This window comes from Polyodon spathula, chromosome 5 (genome assembly GCF_017654505.1).
Source record: "Polyodon spathula isolate WHYD16114869_AA chromosome 5, ASM1765450v1, whole genome shotgun sequence".
Taxonomy (NCBI): Eukaryota; Metazoa; Chordata; class Actinopteri; order Acipenseriformes; family Polyodontidae; genus Polyodon; species Polyodon spathula.
Window position 1 is genome coordinate 12980477 of NC_054538.1, and position 19763 is coordinate 13000239.

Below are 19763 nucleotides of genomic sequence, written 5' to 3' on the forward strand. Positions count from 1 at the left end.
TGGTTGGACGACGCTTGTGGACCGCAATTTTCAAATAGTGCCACAGATTCTCAATGGGATTGAGATCAGGACTTTGGGCCACTGTAGGACATTCACTTTTTTGTTCTTGAGCCACTCCAGTGTTGCTTTGGCCTTGGGCTTGGGATCATTGTCCTGCTGAAAGGTGAATTTCCTCCCAAGCTTCAGTTTTTTAGTGGACTGAAGCAGATTCTCTTGCAGTATTTTCCTGTATTTTGCTCCATCCATTCTTCCTTCAATTGTAACAAGATGCCCAGTCCCTGCTGATGAGAAGCATCCCCACAGCATGATGCTGCCACCACCATACTTCACTGTAGGGATGGTGTGTCTTGAGGCATGGGTAGTGTTAGGTTTGCGCCACACATAGCGCTTTGAGTTTTGGCCGAAAAGCTCTATCTTGGTCTCATCTGACCACAAAACCTTTTCCTACATCGCAGCTGGGTGACTCTCATGCTTTCTAGCAAACTCCAGACTTTTTGAGTAACAGCTTCTTTCTTGCCACCCTCCCATACAGGCCAGTGTTATGCCGAGCTCTTGGTATGGTTGACTGGTGCACCATTACTCCACTCCCAGCCACTGAACTCTGTAGCTCCTTCAAAATGATTGTTGGCCTCTCTGTGGCTTCTCTCACAAGTCTCCTTGTTTGAGCACTGAGTTTTGAGGGACGGCCTTTTCTTGGCAGTGCCTGGGTGGTGTGATGCAGCTTCCACTTCCTGATTATTGATCCAACTGTGCTCACTGGGATATCCAAACACTTGGATATTATTTTGTACCCTTTCCCTAATCAGCATTTGTATTACTTTATCTCTAACTTCTGTAGAATGCTCTTTGGTCTTCATTTTCTTTCAGATTCACAGCCTTACCAATGATCCTTCAACAGTGGGGGTTTTTATCCAGAAAATGTGACAGCAACTTTAATGGTTCACAGGTGGAGGCCAATGGTAAGGTAATTGTGTCCTCGTTAGGGCAATTTCTTTCATCGGTGCAAACTGGGAGCTTCCACAGCACAGGGGTTGAATACTTATGCAAGCAAGATATTTCAGTTTTTTATTTTTCTTAAAAATATTTCCCATCATAAAACCAATGTCACTTTACAATAATTGATTCTGAATTTCAGTGTTTAAAAATAAAATATCAAACAGAACGAAATTTCAATGTACCATTTGTAATTCGGTAATATGAGAGAATTGGTTAGGGGTCTGAATACTTTTGCAAGGCACTGTATATATATATATATATATATATATATATATATATATATATATAAGATGATAATTTACCTGGACCTGAAGTATAAAAGGTAACAAAACACCAGCTTCCTACAATTCCATGACTTACCACCTACTGGAAAAGTATTGGGGTAACAACTTTCAGAAGGGGTTACACGGGGTAACTACGAATAAGTCTTTAGTACTGTAGATTATCACATACTAACATCTATGACATCACCCCTTAAAAAACACAGGAACCAATCAGAATTGCTGCAACGTAAAATTCCAGGACTGTGTTATGAAAAGGAAGCCCCATTTAACCTTTGATCACTTCAGATTGGTCTTCTTTATTGCCAAGAAATTTATAAAATAAATAAATAAATGAAGCACCTGTAAGATTTGCACATGATTTACCTGCTTATAGAGAGCTGTGCTCATTTGGCACAGCAAACAAATTTTTATAACTTGTGCAACACGTATTCCTGATGTATCGTTTTCAACATACTTTACCCACAATTACTTTGATACTGTGATAGATATACAATCTCCCCCTCACAGCCACACTGCTTGGTACACTACATGCAATATTATGCCAATAGCTGGTATTCAGTCACAATGTACAGGGTTGTAAAATACGCACTTATCCCCCACATGGCAACACAAAATTCAGCCAGATATAGTTATAAAGTCATCTTGACAACTGCCCTGTAAGAGCAAAATAAACAGAAGGCATTACCCTTGTCTGAACCCTGCATATTTGCAATGCATTCATTGTTGTTGTGGTTTTTTGGTTTTTTTAAACAAGGCCTTATGTCAGAAACATGCATTTTGGAAAATGAAAACTTCTCCTTAGTCTCCAATTTATTTTTCTACACAGGTATAGGAGACTATTTTTTTTTTTAAAACCAGGAAGTCTAAAAGGTTTTCAAAACCAGAGCTGCCACTAGACTGAATTAAAGTGTGCCTGCCCCCTTTCTGGGCCTCTCGCACAAGTTCACCAACACCAGCTGGGGAAGCTTTACAGATCCAAAAAAAAAAGTAGACGTGGTTGAAAACACAATATATTATTTATTTATTGCACACATGCACCTTTGACAGGCAGGGGAGTGCATGCATACTGTAGTTACAACTAGCTCTGCTTTAACCCTTCAAGGTCATAGAAATGTTAGATTATTTTTCCGTTATCCCAAAAAAGGAATCATTATAATAAAGCACAGCTCAACACTCCCAGGCATACCACAACCCATAACTTGCAGAGTTTGCAATGTGGATTATCTAGCTGTGTTTCAATTGTACAGTAGGCAGAACTCACTAAACATCTCAAGCCACATATCTGCACACACAAAACAAGTCTGTAAAACTCAATCTGAACTTGTCTATTTATATCCTTACTTCAATAGCTGCCAATCGCTTAGTATTGTCTATTGCAAGTATGCAACAGATTTTCTTCATCGTGGCTTTTAATTCTGAAATTCTTGAAAGCTGCTTTGAAAATAATGAGGCAGCATATAACCTGCTTTATCATATACTGTTGCACAGAATTTCAAACACCAATGCAGGTCCACTGCTGATCAGCATATCTACACACAGCTATCTGTAATGACACATTTACTGTAAATATATTGTTACAAATCAAATACTGCTTCTTATGATGAAGATATCCACTCGCCAAGCACTGTAATAAATAGATGTGGATGTTTCTTTCATGATTTCTGTATACCCCACCATTTCATGTTATTCCCCCTCATGAAGTTTACCTCAAATGCATCCTGAGTTAAACACTTGAAAAAAAAAAAAAAAAAAAACTTTCCTGTTCAAAAAATTGTTCTGTGAATTTAAGGCAGATGAAAAGTAAGGGACAACGGCACTGGATAGAGCCAGGCTGCTGCTATGAGAGCTTCTCTTCATAGATCTGGCAATGCACCACAATCCTGACCTGAAAAAACCCCATCATTCAATCCTGGTCCTCTCTCAAAAAGAAAAGCAAAGGATACAGAGAAATACATGCCTCTTTCATCAGATAATGTGCATATATACAGTGCTGTAAATATAACCATCAATCCGTTTAACCATGGCATGAACTGACTAAAGTCTTCCTATTCCCTGGCTAATTTAATTAGCCACCCCCATCTCAGCCGATCTGTCTCTCCAAGCAACAATAAAGCATAGCCCTTTGAGATACAACATATGTTGCACAAGAGTCATCCTGTCTGCAAGCTTTTAATAAAACATAGCTAACATGCTACAGCAATTAGCTGAAAAGGTTGGAAAAGGTGGAGAAAAATGCATCATCCTGGTGATACTAAACAGGAGACGAACTATTGCCATATTCATTTTCAATATGAATCTACAACTGTTTTGAACAGTCAACAGTTTTGATCCCTGGGGCCACTAACACTATATAGAAAATTCGACAACATACCCTTTTATGGAAGAATGGCAGAATTTTAACCGTTACTGTGTTCTCACTATGGCTTGCATAAACATTTTTTTGTTTGCTGCAATTCCATTTAAACCTGACTGTGACTTTCATATCAATTACTGTGAACAAGGTACATTTCAAATTGCATTTGGCTACAATCCTATAATCTCTTAATTATTATACAAACATTTTTAACCTTTCAGTTATTGAAACCTTTAGGTGGTTTTGAGGACCCAATGTATGTTTGTGCACTGGTTTTAATGCCTCATTAAGTGAAATATATATTTATATGGAGGCCCAAGCAAACAATATGGTCCACTGTCAACATAGTCCACAAATTACAGTAGTTTTAGCAGAGACCAGTATCAGTCTTCAAAAGTTGCTTAGTGTGAAATAGAGATGCATTAATTATATTGTTCTGCTTGGATTTGGTACCAAAAAACTGACATATTGTAATACATGTTTAGTCCAGGCAGCTAGTGATTTACTCCCTGACTCTTTAAATACCTAGACTGTACAATAAAGTGACAAACAATGAGCATGCAATTCCTTTGAAGTATTTAAGATTTCATTTTTAAAATAGCCTTTGAGAGAGCATTCTTACATGCCACCCTCTTCTCATCCTGGTTTTTCTTTAAAAAAAGTAGAAATGTGCAAATCAAACAGCATTTACACTCCAAGAGATGCATGTCGCACACATCTCTTTAAAAAGTACGGCCCATTTCATAATTTTAACACCATAAAATGTGTCACTCATTAACAACATTCTGAGCTTGACCACAAGAAGACAAATTACAAGTGTAATTTTGTTGTATTTATTTATTTATTTTTTAAATAAAATTTAGTTGCTGGTACACAGACTAAGAATCTTGGATTGCCCAAGCTAACATTAGGTAATCCAATAAGGTCAGGGTGTGTCAAAAAAATGTAGAACTTTTTGTTAGGTATTTGTATTAAATGTGTGATATATGAAGCACTGGTACCAATGTTGACTTGTTCCCATTGAACAAGTTAACATATTCTTTCAGGAACATATTTGACTTCTTTTAACCTTTTCAGTGCCAAGGAAAATATTTCTGGTCATGACTTTTAATGTTATGCTGTTGTTTGTAGTAGTGTAAGGATAATATGAACTGGTAGTTAGAATTCTGTGTCCTAAACAAACAATATATTCAGAAACATTTTTACCCTTTTGCTTGGTAATAATGTTTTATTGCTTTCATAAAATGAAAAATGTACATTTCTACATGACATGGATCATCTCTGAGTCTAGGGATGCAACAGAAACTAAAGTTAGGGAAACTCTTCTTTATGTTCCTGATTCTGATAGATTGATTCAGAAATACCAATATTATCAATCAGTGCCTTGATGGCATGATCTGGCCCCAGCAGATAGAGCAACTGCTGTGCTTGTCCTCAATAGGCAGACTGACCTTGCATGTCTCACAAGGATATAACCTGGGCATGATGCAAGGAGCAAGCAATGTAATGAACAGTATACAGTTGCTACATCAATCTGCTTATAGATATCGACCAGGCGGGTCAAGGCCTGAGCAGGGCCAGTTTGGTATCGGACTGGTGACCTTGGCACTGATCAGTAGCGGGCTGGAATTAGATAGGTACCTGGAAGGTACCAGGTCGGTTTGGTACCAGTTTGGTGTATTTAACACCGGGTCGTTACTGATTCAGGACCGGTGCAGTTACTGGTTTGGAACCTGGCCGGTTCGGTACCAGTTCAGTAGCTTTGGCACCATGTAGAACCAGGTCAGTACCGTTTTGTGACTAAAGCACAGGGTCAATACCGGGTCTGAACTGGGTCAGTACCTGGACTATACTGGGTCGGTTTGGTACCAGTTTGGTGACTTTAGCAAAGGGTCCTTACAGGTACGGTACCGTGTCTGATCGGTACCAGTTTGATGACTTCGGCACTGGGTCGGTTCAGTACCAGTTCGGTAGCTTTAGCACCAGGTCGGCACTGGGACGATACTGGTACGATAACCTCAGTCCCGGTACCAGTACAGGAGCGCAGCAGATCGGTGCCCTTGGTACTGATGCTCATCTGTAAAAGCCACTGGCAAAACCACTCAGTCAGTACCAATACAAGACTGAGGGAAGCATGTTTGTTAGAATGGACTAACAGCCTTTGCAATGGTGACACTAAAAAGCTGGCACCAAAACGGCATCAAGATACTGGGGTTGAAGTTGCAAGCAACAACAACCGAAGCGAGTATCTCGGTCCTACGCAGTGCTGCTGAGCCCAGCAGCTGCTCTTACAGTGTGCAGAGCACCATGTTACAGACAGGCATGCACATAGTAGCTGTAAAAAAACACAAAGAGAAAAGACTTTCTCAACAAAAAACAGTAATTAAACAATTACACAAATAATACAAAATGTCTCTTGTTTACTGTTAATTTGCAAAAAAGCAAAAAATATATAAAAAGCTCCAGCTGGAACATTACAGCCTGAGGGAAGTGCACAAAGTCAGCCAACATATGTTGCTGGAATCCTGGAACACTATTACAGCGATTAGCGTAAATATAACACATCATTTGTGTAAAACCCCAAAAAATGGAAAAATGCCACTGAGATTTGTGAGCACAGTCCATTTGTGCTGTCGGGAGCGGGGCCACGACTGCATTTACAGGCTTAAAGAGCAGCTTTGGTATACAATTTTCAGGATTCGGGTCTTTAGGAGGGAAACGTGGTACGGTAGTAGCAGTAGTGTTATCCATGTGGCAAAGGATATGTTAAAAGGAAAGTCTCCCTTTCCCTACGGGTCATACTGAGAACTGGTTTACTTGGTGCAGGTCAATGCTCCGATGCATCCCTTTCATTACACTACTGATGGAGGCTATCACTGATTGGGTGCCTTGGATTTATCTGTTTCCTGAACGAAACTGTAAAACAAATTAAGAAAGAGGAAATTTAAAATCGGATGAATAAGTTACCTGAACGATATTATGTGGCAGATGTTCTTAAATTCACATTGTAAATCAGATACTGGGCTATTGGGCCATGGAAACCCAGGCCTGGAAGATTTTCTAACTCATTTCAATGGTTTTTGGAACAAAATGATAATGTCACTTTAACATGCAGTCTCCCAGATCTCTAGACATCTGAATAAATGCATTAGGTTTATTAATAGTGTTGATAAGTATTTATTGTTGAGATACAAAAGGCATCAACTCAAGATTTCAATCATTTTTTGTTATCAAACTCAATTTGAAATCAATGTCAAAGAGATTATGTTGCTGCCAGGGAAGTAAAAAAAAAAGGCAAATTAAATTAAATCAATCCCTAGATGGCATTCACGTGCATTTTCTTGAAAGAATGTGCTTGTTTGTTAGTCGACCGATGATTTTAATATTTGTCATCCAGAAAAAGCCAGCTAAAAATAGAGTGGTCCTCTGGTAATTAGCATAAACATTTGCAATGGCCAGTGTTTATCTAGGCTTTACCATGTTTTCACTGTGCTTTAATCACGCTGTGCATTACTAAGAGCTGAATCTTAGAGTAAAGTATGATAGAAATATGGATGCACTATTAAGTACTTATTTGATCAAAAGTACTTAAGTATGTCGGGGAAATATTCATAAAGGGTTAACGTCTGTTGAAATGAGAACATAAATCATAAAAGATAATTCAGACGTGTTGTTAAGCCCCAATAATTTTCATTTATGAAGGCATGTTTTTAACGAATTGAGAGAAAGGTTAACGATTACCTCATTAGCATAAAGTTTTCATCGGTCCTGAGCGTCAACCTGCTATTCATAAGAGTGAACTAGGAATTATTGAATGCTTTCTACAGTCAAGTCTAAATCAATCAATCAATCAGTCAAGCAATCTTTATTTTATATAGCGCCTTTCACAGTGGACCACCATCACAAAGCTTTTAAACTAACGTCTCGGCAGACTATTTTTTTAAAGGCCTATTTTATTGCTACACTTGCTCTGTTATACAGTTTGACATACCTGTGATTAAAACTGCCTACTTTGAAAAAAAAAAAAAAAATAATAATAATCTGTAGCTTTATATGAAGGAAAATGTTTAACATAAATATATACTCACACAAGAACATATTCTCTTGCACAATCATTTTGAAACAGCACTGTGAAGCGGACAGCAAGTGAGAGACTGAGAATAGACAGCTATTTTATTATTATTATTTCTTTGCCGTGATCTGTGACTGACAGCAGTCCTTTTCTTTTTATTTCTTTCACCTGTGCGCACAATAAACAGTCTGGACAAATACTGCCTGTTAATTTTCATGGAGCATTACAATATACAGCATACCAGTGCTGCTGATGCAGTTGGTGGGAAATTTGGGCTTCCTTGGTATTGCAAAAAACACTGATCAAGTCTCAGTGCGCGGCTCAATCAGTGCTCGAAAGAGAGTCTTTTTTTTTTCACGCACCACAGAACAATCCATTTTGTGTGCAGTGTGCAATACAGTGTGAAACTTTCACTGATTCATACACATAAACTCGACCCTGATTGATTCCCTGCTTTAAGCAGGGTTTAATAATAATAATAATAATAATAATAATAATAATAATAATAATAATAATAATAATACATTGAAATAATAATACTAATAATAATCATTTTGAAAACTTTAAATGTTGATATTACAAATTATTATTATTATTATTATTATTATTATTATTATTATTGCTATTAGAATTACAGTATTATTCAAATGTCCTACAGTGCTTTTTGTTTAGTTTTTCTTTTTGGTCCTGCAGTTATGAATGGAAATCTTATGTGTGGGTATGGAAATGTGTTTACCAGCGTTGCCAAACAAAACGAAAATACAAAGTACGTATTTAAAAAATAATTTTTTTCTAATTTATGTCAAGTCCTGAATTTTGGCAGAAGCGACAGGAGCATCGGAATCAGGTTTTGCAAACTGCCTGTGACTGGCAGCTGCAGACTCGGGTTTCGGTAGTAGGCTACTGTCGGTGGATTCCGTTATTCTTTTTGCAACAGCTACCGAAGCCACTCAGGGAACATTAATAATGCTGATGATGTCATCAAAAAGAGGCAGAGTTTCGTTCTTGAACAACTGTATACCCATTCATAAAGTGCTTTGCGACAGTCGCCTGTATTCTGAATGAACAGCAATATGGACGACTTTCGTTTTATTCCGGCAGTTGGCAAGTACTTTTATGAATAGGGCCCATAAGCCTTTAGCAATATCCACCTATATTAGCTCATTGTCTACAAAGCTGGAAAAGACATCAGCTGTATTCATACCCTTTGATGCTTTGATAGTATTGTCTACAAGGTGCTACACATTTCAATATGATAATGCTGAAACTAATTCTAGAAAAGTCTAGAAAATGGTGGATTGTAGGTGAACATTCTTAGAGAGTATAAGGGTTAGGCACAGGACGATTGCTGTCATTACCAATAAGTCAATATGGGAAAAAGTAAAGAGTTATCTGAAGACCTTAGGCAGAACATTATTTATTGACATAAAGCAGGAGAAGGATATAAGGAGATTTCCAAGCATTTGAGTATCCCAATTTCAACTATTTTTTCTACTACACTGTGTAACAAAAAAAAATATTATTTTTGTTCCTGGGTAGTAAGTGTTATTTCCTAATTGCTTATGCATCAAAAGTATAGAACATGGCTATTATCCCCCACAAACTTTGCTTTTGTGACCAGGACAGTGATATTTCAAAATATCACTATTTCCAATGGGAAAATGGGAAAATGTGTGTCTTTTCGTTCACATAAAGTCAGAAAAAAACAACATATGAATCCAAATTAACATGTATTTATACTAAAGTAATACAAAGATGACTACAAAAGATTTAGAAGCGAGTAGTATTTCGAGATTTACAATTATACTGTAAATACAGTATAATTGTAAATCTTTATGTAATATGTAATATAATTTGAAATATCACTGTCCTGGTCACAAAAGCAAAGTTTGTGGGGAATAATAGCCATTTTCTATACTTTTGAGGCATAAGCAATTAGGAAATAACACTTACTACCCAGGAACAAAAATTGTGTTACATAGTGTTATCAAGAAGTACAAGACTCATGGTACTGTCACAACTCTCCCTCGGTCTGGAAGAAAGAAGGTTCTTTCACCAAGAACAAGTAGAAACATTGTGAGGAAGGTTAATAACAATCTGAGATTGACTGCCAAAGATATTCAAAGTGAACTGGCTGCAAGTGGGACTGGGGTTTCCATATCAACCATAGGTCGAGTATTGCATGGTGAAGGTCTCCATGGTTGCAGGCCAAGGAAAAAGCAACTCTTAGGAAAACATCACAAGGACAATCGCTTAATGTTTGCAAAACGGCATTTGAATGACGGATACGAGTTCTGGTCAAAGGTTTTGTGGATTGATGAAACAGGAATCGAGCTATTCTGTCACACTGATAGTCGTTACGTTTGGAGAAAGTCTGGTGAGGCGTACAAAGAAAAGAATATCATATCTACTGTCAAGTATGGAGATGGTAATATCCTTCTATGAGGCTGTTTTTCCTCTAATGGCACAATTTAGTTCCAATATATGGTAAAATGGATTCCATAGCATACCAGAAGATATTGGCCAATCATCTGAAACCCTCCGCTACAAAACTTGGTTTAAATCGCAATTGGTATGAATTAAGAGAAGTCCTCAGAATTTGAACCAACTTGGTCCAAAATCACTAAAGAATCATGCCAAAAACTCACTGACAAATATTCTAATTGTTTAAAAGAGGTTATTATTGCTAAAGGTTCCTCAACTAGCTATTTTGGGAAACAATTGTAGCTTTTTTCCTCATCCACAAAAGCAAAATGATTCCAAAAGATTTTTCTTCTAATTATTTATTTTCGAGAAATTTATAGAAATTATAAATTTCCTTTGGGGTATGTAAACTTTTGACTACATATATATATATATATATATATATATATATATATATATATATATAATATATATATATATATATATGCACGTTCTCTGACAAATTATTGACCCTCTCTGCTGTTTATTGACCCTTTAAAAGCTAGACACCGAAATGGGAATTTCAAGTGCTGATGCGCTATTTTTAATAAACACAAAAATGAAATAAATAAAACAAACACCTAGGTCTTTTCTGAGCACTGACTAACACACAAAACAGGAACCTAAACTATAAAACAGGACAGCTAAGCTGTTTACCTGTTACACAAATTCAACAAAAACAAAACACAAAAAGGCTTTACACAGTACCTTTCTTTCTATACACTTGAGTACACTACCAAGTGGGCTTCTTCACACACAGCCGCCCCGAACAGACTGCTTCCTCTCTTTATATACCGTGCACCTGGCTCTAATTTTCAATGGTAGCCAGGTGCAAGTGACAATTCATTAATAACACATTTAACAAAACCAATAAATTCTGACCTTGCATGTTAAATTAAGAATGTCCTCATGTCCCCAGGTATCAGGTGCTTGTGATTTGCAGGCTGTTGTAACGACCATGCATTAAAAACAGAGCTTTTTCACTCGACTGTGTGTTAATGAAAACCTTTTTTTGGACATGGCACAACAAAGTGGTAGAGAACAATTGAATCTCAGAGGTAGTGGTTCAGAGCTAGTCGGGAATGCTACAGGCTGGTGCCCCTGCGTCAAGTGGGAGGTGAGTTATGCCAATTATACTGTATGTAAGTATGATTGTGCTAACATGTGTCATTACTACCACCTGGGACACACAGTAAGATGAGGCATTAAAGAGATCACAGGAGAAGAGTTTGTGTCTATGATGTAACATGTCTTATTGCTGCAGTCATCCGTGTAAATGCGATGCTTGCATCTCAGTGGACTAATCCTTACTAAACTTCTAAAGGAATACATACAATAGAATAGAATAAAAAAAAAAAAAAAAAAAACCTCTCTTGAACCAGTTCAAAGTATTTGCATTAGAGATCTTTCCAGGTAACCCAACCTTTTGTTTTGATAGCGGGCCTCTGTCCTCACTTAGCCTCCCCCATTTTTCATTGTATTGTTTTTCCTTTTCAATTTTTTGCTGACCATAATGGCTCATCCTTCTGCTTCCACTTTATTTTTGAAGGACAGGGTGCTGCTCTTTATATCTAGATGTAGAGGTGACGCAGATAAGAGGGATGCCAACAGTTCAGACAGCAAGTTCAGCCTCATTTACAATTTAATACGTCCGTCCCTCTATTTCTCTCATTGCCTCTGACACAAAGTGACATTCAGTGGGGGCCCAGTCCCTTCAATCGTCTATGTTACATGCAGGTATCCCACTGATTAGTTCCTTTTACTATAGTGCTCACAAAGCACACACTACAGGTCATCTGTCTCAAACATAGCAGAAGAGCACATCAGTCCTCTTACTGAAGTTACCGGGTAGCCTTTAATCCTCTTAGCATGATCTGATTTAGGGTTACTAAAGCCTACCTGTGTGGACAGCACTTACAGTACATTACAACCTCAGAACTGAAGGGAGTTATTGAAGGCAAAATGCAAAACCTAGTTTGAGCAGTCCTTGACATCACTTCACAAAACAAATGCAACAGGAAAAATCAAACATATGGTTTGTCACCCAACGTACAAACCGAATAAAAGTAGATTTTCTGAAGAATTGTAAATAATTATTATTCTGTACTTATGACGTTTGGTGGCTTCATGGTAAAATGAGTAAAAAGAAAAAAACACAGAAAAAATGATTATGCAATTTTGCAAATGTAGAAAGCACGCAGATAAATAAAAATTTACACAAAAACTGTCAATGCAGGGTGAGAAAGGCACACTGGGAAGGGATCAGTTTCCAAGTGTACCTTACACTGTTGTAGTTAATACTACAGGTGCCCTCTCTGTACAGGGAGCCTTTGAGGGAAACATAATCTAAACTCAATAAAATATAGACTACATCCGAGGAACAATGTTTATATATATATATATATATAGAGAGAGAGAGAGAGAGAGAGAGAGAGAGAGAGAGAATAATAGATGGGCTTCAGTGATAGGAAAATAATTCCATCTAGGGTTTCTGTGATGTCAAACTTCAAGGCCGTTAGGTTGAGTAGTTTTTCAATTGTCAAAGAAACCGTGAGATGGAATTATTTTCCTTTAACTGACTGAAGCCCATCTACTATTCTTTATAATATATATTATCTGTGATAAAAAAAAGACAATAAACGGTTAAGGTTCAAATTGGAAGTTAATTAATGAATAATAATAATAATGTAAATTAAGTCAATATTAAAGAATCTTAAATATAATTTTCTTTTTGATAATTCAGGAACGATGAATTAAACTGGGTAGATAATGAACTGCAAAAAAATTATATTAATATTTTCAAAGGAAATGGTTTCTCAGTGGGGTATGCTTTTTATTTTATTTTTTAATCGCTGTCAGAGTCGAAGATCATTTGTTTCGTTCGCTTGGTTGGTGCTGCTGGAGTCAAATATGGGTCAAAGGTCAAGTATAATCTTCTAGAAGAATATGTCATTTTGACGTCACTACTGCAGTATTATGCCTTTTTTTCGAATGGCTCAGGATGCAAATATGGCTTGATAGGCAGGAGGGTGCCTATATATGGCTAATGATGATTATATATATAATATATATATATATATATTATATATATATAATATATTATATATATATATGATATATTATATATATATATATATACTTATAAATTATATATAAATGTAAAACAAACCATTGTGCAGCAAACATACAAAGCACCATACATTTAAAAACCATACACCATACAATTTTTGGGGGAAAATTGAAAAACAATAATACAATATGCCACACTTAAAAAATAAAAAAATAAAAAAGAGAACATTTAAAAAACATTTTAGAAATGTGAACTTTTAAAAAGGAAATTAATTGAATACAGCACCGTTATATGTTTCCTAAAACCCCTTTCAAAGCCTGGCTAGAAGTGCTTGCTAACAATAAAAATAAAAACTGAAAAAAAAACAAAGCATAGCACTGTTGTTTACTTTTGAATTTTTACGCATATGGTACTTTAAAAGCATGCACAAAATGAATTCCGAGAATAAAAACATTCCTAAGTCTCTACCATGCAGTTCCTCCCCCCCCCGAGTTTACCATCCTGTGCAAGTCTCTTTTACACTCTTTTTCAAATGTCCCACCACATTTTCCAAAACAAGAATCTGCTTTTTTAATTTCACTTCAGAACCTCTGACACACAGAAAAAATGAGTGAGGGTTGACTTATTCACTGTTGCATTTTCAAACACAGAGACAAAAAAAGCATAACATTCTAATTTATTTTTGGAATGTCAGCAGCAAGTTTTTCTGCCGACTAACTGCCAAAGTTAAAGGCTTGAGGCCCACGTAATTAACTTTTGTCTTTTACAGCATTACTGGAATTGTAATCTGCACCCAAGTCTCTGATTATCTCCTTTAAACAATCTATATATGCAGTCTACAACAAACCAAAATTTCATTGAAGCCCTGGCTTACTACTAATTATTTCTAACTTAATACATAAAGAAGGAAAAGTAAAAAAAAAATGTATACTTGCTTGCACAAGTGCAAAGCAACAAATGTATATTTTTCTGCATTAAAACAAAAACATTTGCTTTAAATCTAGTACCACCGTGACTGAGTAATTCTATTTAAAGCACCTTATACTGCTGACGGTGTTGTTGCTTGCCCTTTTTTATTTAAAGTGATGGTTTCCCTTTAAGTTCCTTGGAGCAGATGCTCCGTAACAACTCTCCAGAAATACCTTAAGTCAGCATATTCTCTACCATTGCTATAATCATACTAAACACAAAAGCACATACCACTGTGTTATTAAACAAATAATTGAATGGACATACCCATAAACCCTGGTGCACGCAACTTTAAATCCAGTGTGGGGTTTTATTTTATTTTTGCCCCCCTCTCTTGGGGTAAAGGAGCTTGGTTTAAAAAAAAAAAAAAAAAAAAAAAAAAAAAAAAAGCTGAAAATTTTCTTTGTCTGGGAACTCAGGGTCAGGTGATTTCCGATAGGAATTCTGGGATTTGGCTACAAGGGGTCTTGCAAACGCTGGCAGTAAGCCAGGAGGCTGTCTGTATGCAGGCTAGAAATTTTTGCTGCAACCAGGTGTCCTCATATTTATTTAACACAAGGTTCATTTCCATAGCTGGGGGTGGGGGTGGGGGATGGGAGATTGGGGCTGAGGGTTGGGGGATGGGGGGTGCTCAAAAGGAATAGACTGTAACACAAGGCACAAAAATTGCACCATTTTATTTCTAAAGGAAAGACAAGCTGTTTTTTGTTTTTTTAAATCATGTTATTAAAAATCAATCGCTTCCAAGTCATGGCCTCTACAACTTATGCTAAACACTGACTACATTATTTCAGTGATTCCTCAAAAATGGCACATTTTCCTATGTTAAAGTCACGTTTTTTAGGATTTCCTGCAGTCTAACAGTAGTTATATATAACGTACAGAGTTCTGTATGTATACATTTCAAGAAAGAATAAATCAAAACAATAAAAGACTGACATTTTAATAAATCTATGAATAGATAAACAATTATGTATTTAGTTATTTGTAAAGCGTTTAGATTCTAATACTTAAAGACTATTCAACTGTTTTTAGTATATCATTTAAACTGAATTGTAACAAAAACAATACTCTGTGGGGAAAAAAAAAAAAACATGATTTTGAAAGTTAGTTTTGATATTTTCACCTCCAAGACAAATTCATGAGTACAGTCTACCCCCTGTACAGCAAGGCCTTGCTAAGGTTTCCATGGTGACAGATCACTATACTACAACTGTTCACTACAAATTATTTTGGAAACAATTTCTGACATGATTAAGTGATTATTGAGAACTTGATAGATGTTTTTCTTACCATTATGCGACTTCAGACTGGTCAGTTGTTGCTGCGTATTGCGCTTCCTACTTTACGGATAGAAAAGCAAACCTGACAATGCATATCTTTTTATCTAATGCTTTATATATATATATATATCTATATATATATATATTATATATTAGGTATATATATATATATATATATTGAATATTATATATATTAACTTCCTACTTAAAATTAAGACTAAAATCCTTCAACCAACATGGTCACCTACTGGAGTCTAATACTCTGGTTTAAATTGCTATTTCTACTGCTATAATTTGGCTGTACGGTCAAATACTGGTAACATGTATCATACTACAGATTAGGTCTCTAACTTGAATCCCACTATTTGCACACATTTTGAGCAGTGCCATTCAGTATTTAACAAGGAGAAATAATAAGTCATTTCCTAATACTACTGACTTGACACATTACATTTCCATCCAATGTAGTCTTTATAAGATACTTCTCCTTTTTAAATTACATCAACATGAAAAATGTTTTGTATTCCACTGAAACGAATTACAGCGCTTCTGACAGCAAAACAATTTTTCTCGATGTACTGTATATCCACTAAAACCAAACGAGATTCCTTCTCTTCTGTTTCTCTGTAATAATACCACAGCTCACGTAATGTTAAAGGCTCATATTCCTAGAATGAGGTCTGTTTAAATTTTCCACAGTACTGTATGCCAAAGAGTGAGATGTCATGGGACTGTATATTCAGTGCCGTAGAAAAAAGTATTTGCCCCGTCTGATTTTCTGCATTTTTGCATATTTTTAACGTTGAATTTGGTCAGATCTTTTTGTCGGTTGCAGTAGTATACAGAGGGAGTCTGAGAGAAAAAAGTACACCAACGTTTGGGGCTTCTTTAATTTGTTTGGTGTGCAAGGTAATTAAACATGCAATCTTCAGGTGTGACAAAGTTATTGCCCCCCTAGTTAACTCAACCCAATTAAAGCGATAGTTAGGGTCAGCTGTTTGAATACTTTGGTTAACAATAAAGCGTGATATGGGCCAGCCCTGCCAAATATAAATCTGACTAACTTTGGCCCTTACCATCAGAGTGAAGCTGTCAGCACACAGGTTCTAGAGGCACATAATGCCATGATTAAAAGAAATTCTTGAAGACCTCAGGAAAAAAAGTTGTTGATGCCTATCAGTCTGGAAAGGGTTATAAACCATTTCTAAGGCTCTGGGGCTCCACCAAACCACAGTCAGAGCCATATTGTCCAAATGGAGAAAGTTTGGGACAGTAGTGAATCTTCCCAGGAGTGGCCGTCCTGTCAAAATCTCTCCAAGAGCAAGGCGTAAAATCGTCCAGGAAGTCACAAAGAACCCTAGAACAACATCCAGGGATTTGCAGACCTCTCTCGCCTTGGCTAAAGTCAGTGTTCATGACTCCACCATCAGAAAGACACTGGGCAAGAATGGGATTCATGGCAGGTTAGTAAGGCGGAAACCACTGCTCACTAAGAAAATGAATGCTTGTCTCAAGTTTGCCAAAAAGACCTGGATGACCCTCAAGAGTTCTGGAACAATGTTCTATGGACAGATGAGTCAAAAGTGGAACTTTTTGGCCAACATGGACCCCGTTATGCAAGGCGAAAACCAAACACTGCATTCCACAGTAAGAACCTCATACCAACTGTCAAGCATGGTGGTGGTAGTGTCATGATTTGGCGATGCTTTACTGCATCAGGACCTTGACGACTTGCCATCATTGAAGGAACCATGAATTCTGCTCTGTATCAGAGAATTCTACTGGAGAATGTTAGGCTATCCATACGTGAGCTGAAGCAGAAGTGCAGCTGGGTCACGCAGCAAGACAATGATCCGAAACACACAAGCTAGTCTACATCAGAATGGTAGAAGAACAAGAAATTTTAATTTTTGGAATGGCATTGAGATGTCATGGCAGGACCTGAAACAAGCAGTTTATGCTCGAAAACCCACAAAACCCACTGAGTTGAAGAAGTTCTGCATGAAGGAGTGGGCCAAAATTTCTCCACTGCTCTGTGAGAGACTGATCAATAACTACAGGAAGTGTTTGGTTGCAGTTATTGCTGCTAAAGGTGGCGTGACCAGTTATTGAGTCTAAGGGGGTGATTACTTTTTCACTTTCTTTAATAAATAAATGAAATAATTATCCAAATTTTGTGTTATTTGTTACCTCAGGGTTCCATTTATCTAATATTAGATTTTGGTTGAAGATATGATAATATTCAGTCTCAAAAATATGCAAAAATGCAGAAAATCAGACAAGGCACTGTATGTTAGCAAATAACAAAAGCATACTATGAATATGCTGTTATTTATTCATATAGGTGTGAGCTGTATGTATGATGAAATAGGTATAAACCATTCAAAGGTGTTGTATATGAAAAGCAGCAGTGGGCTCTGTTGTAATGATTTAAATAAAATAAAGAAATAAAGAATTAAATAAAGAACTTGTTTGTTTTCAGGAAATGAAAAGATGTACTGCCCTAAAAACGAGAGATAGAAAGATAATTACTGAACATACTTGACCTGTAAACTTAAACCGTAATATTTTTCACTATACTGTGTTTGGTTTGTACAGTTTACTTACCACTTCAATAAAGCTATAGTCAATAAGTACAGCAGTTGCATCAGTATGGTTTGAATTCAGTATGTTTTGCTTAGTCAGTGGGAGGGCTAGTGGTGAGTAAAATACAGACTGGGCCAATGGATAGTACAGTACAGGGTAGTATCCGAGACAAAGACTGACATGTGCTTTCAGAAAATCATATGAGTCCGACAAACAAAAAAATATATCATAAATCAGTTTTGACCAGTTGTTTTTGTTTCCTATCGGGATATTGCCATAAAAATGTGAAACGTTTGCACACAATCAGCCTAGCAGGTGTTGCTTCTTGACTCCTCTCAGAGTTTAAGATTTTTATTTGTTCCGGTATCCACCTCTTTTGCTTGCCAGTTTGCTCCAGGGGCATACACAGGGACGTGAACAGGTTTATGAATATGGAAGAAGCACTGTTTGTCTTTTGAGGGAGTTACTATTGTAAAATCCACAACAATGCAATCTTGAAAAAACTAAATGAGATGCCGTAGGGTCGATTCATGTACTGTATGGCAAATTATTGTTCAAGATTTTTTTTTTTTTTTAATTAAAAAAAAATGATAATGATTTTACTTTCACCCATCCTTTTATTGTTTTCAAAGCATGAAACATAGTAAGTGGCAAAATACAAGTACGGGAGACGTGTGTTTTAACTGGCTGTGGGGCCTGCATAATACACAAAAAAAAAAAAAAAAAAAAACGAATGCACTTGGAACTCTGTGGTCTGTTTTGTTTTGACACTCCATCCAATCTGTCGCTCTCAGTCAGGCCAGTGTCAGTGGACATTTGACCCGCTGTCTGGGATGTCTGAGGTCAAAGGTTATGTAATTGCTGTTGTTGCCGCATTGACAGGAGGTGTTAGGGTCAGAGACAGAGGTCTCCAGGGGCATGGATCCAGATACACAATTAATTACCATGCAAAGTTAGTGACTGATGGCCTCCTTGACCAGTAGCTAGAGGGACAGAATGCCAAATTCAGCGTAATCCCTTTATACAGCATTTTCCTAGGATAGTCTAACTGAAAAGAAATATGTCACAATGGCTGTACATAACACTGTCTACCTCTCAGAAAACAGTTTATCAAGCAGTGGTTTATCAAACAGCTTTTGCTCAATGGCATCTGTCAAAACTAAGTCACCCTTAATCCAGTTGGACTGTCATCCATAAGGTTGACTATGAACAGGACTTGGAAATTAAAAATAATTCTAACAAATTTTAAAAGCACATACTAATTGAAAACATTGTCTAGGAGCCACTGCCACTAATGCCCAGCAAGCTGGAAAGAAACCCGTTTTGGTTCTGCGCAGTATTAGAGGTGGTCAATAGTATGCAGAGAGATTAACCTGACAACCTGAGGATGTAGTTATCTGTAATGTGGAAGAACCACAGTGATTCAAGGCCCTTATTAAAAAGTGGGCTGGTGAACAGGGCAAGTAAACAGTTTTTATGAAACAATAAGGGTAATACTTATTTTTGATAAAGAAGGAAAAGCGTAAAATGCAATAAAAATTAGCAGTCATATAATATTTTTAATTAAAGCCCCTTTTACTCAGAGCAATTTTTAAAGCATTAAATGTATCTACCATTTCACCATTGCTGCAATATAATATTTAACACCATACCAGTCTCCTTTCTTTAATTTAACAAATTATTCACA

At 36.7% G+C, this 19763-nt stretch overlaps 1 protein-coding gene across 6 annotated transcripts in view; it reads right to left on the bottom strand.

Moving 5' to 3' along the window:
• LOC121315581 (DNA (cytosine-5)-methyltransferase 3A-like) overlaps positions 1-19763 on the bottom strand; it is a 177592-nt gene that overhangs the window by 42046 nt on the left and 115783 nt on the right. The window lies entirely within an intron of this gene.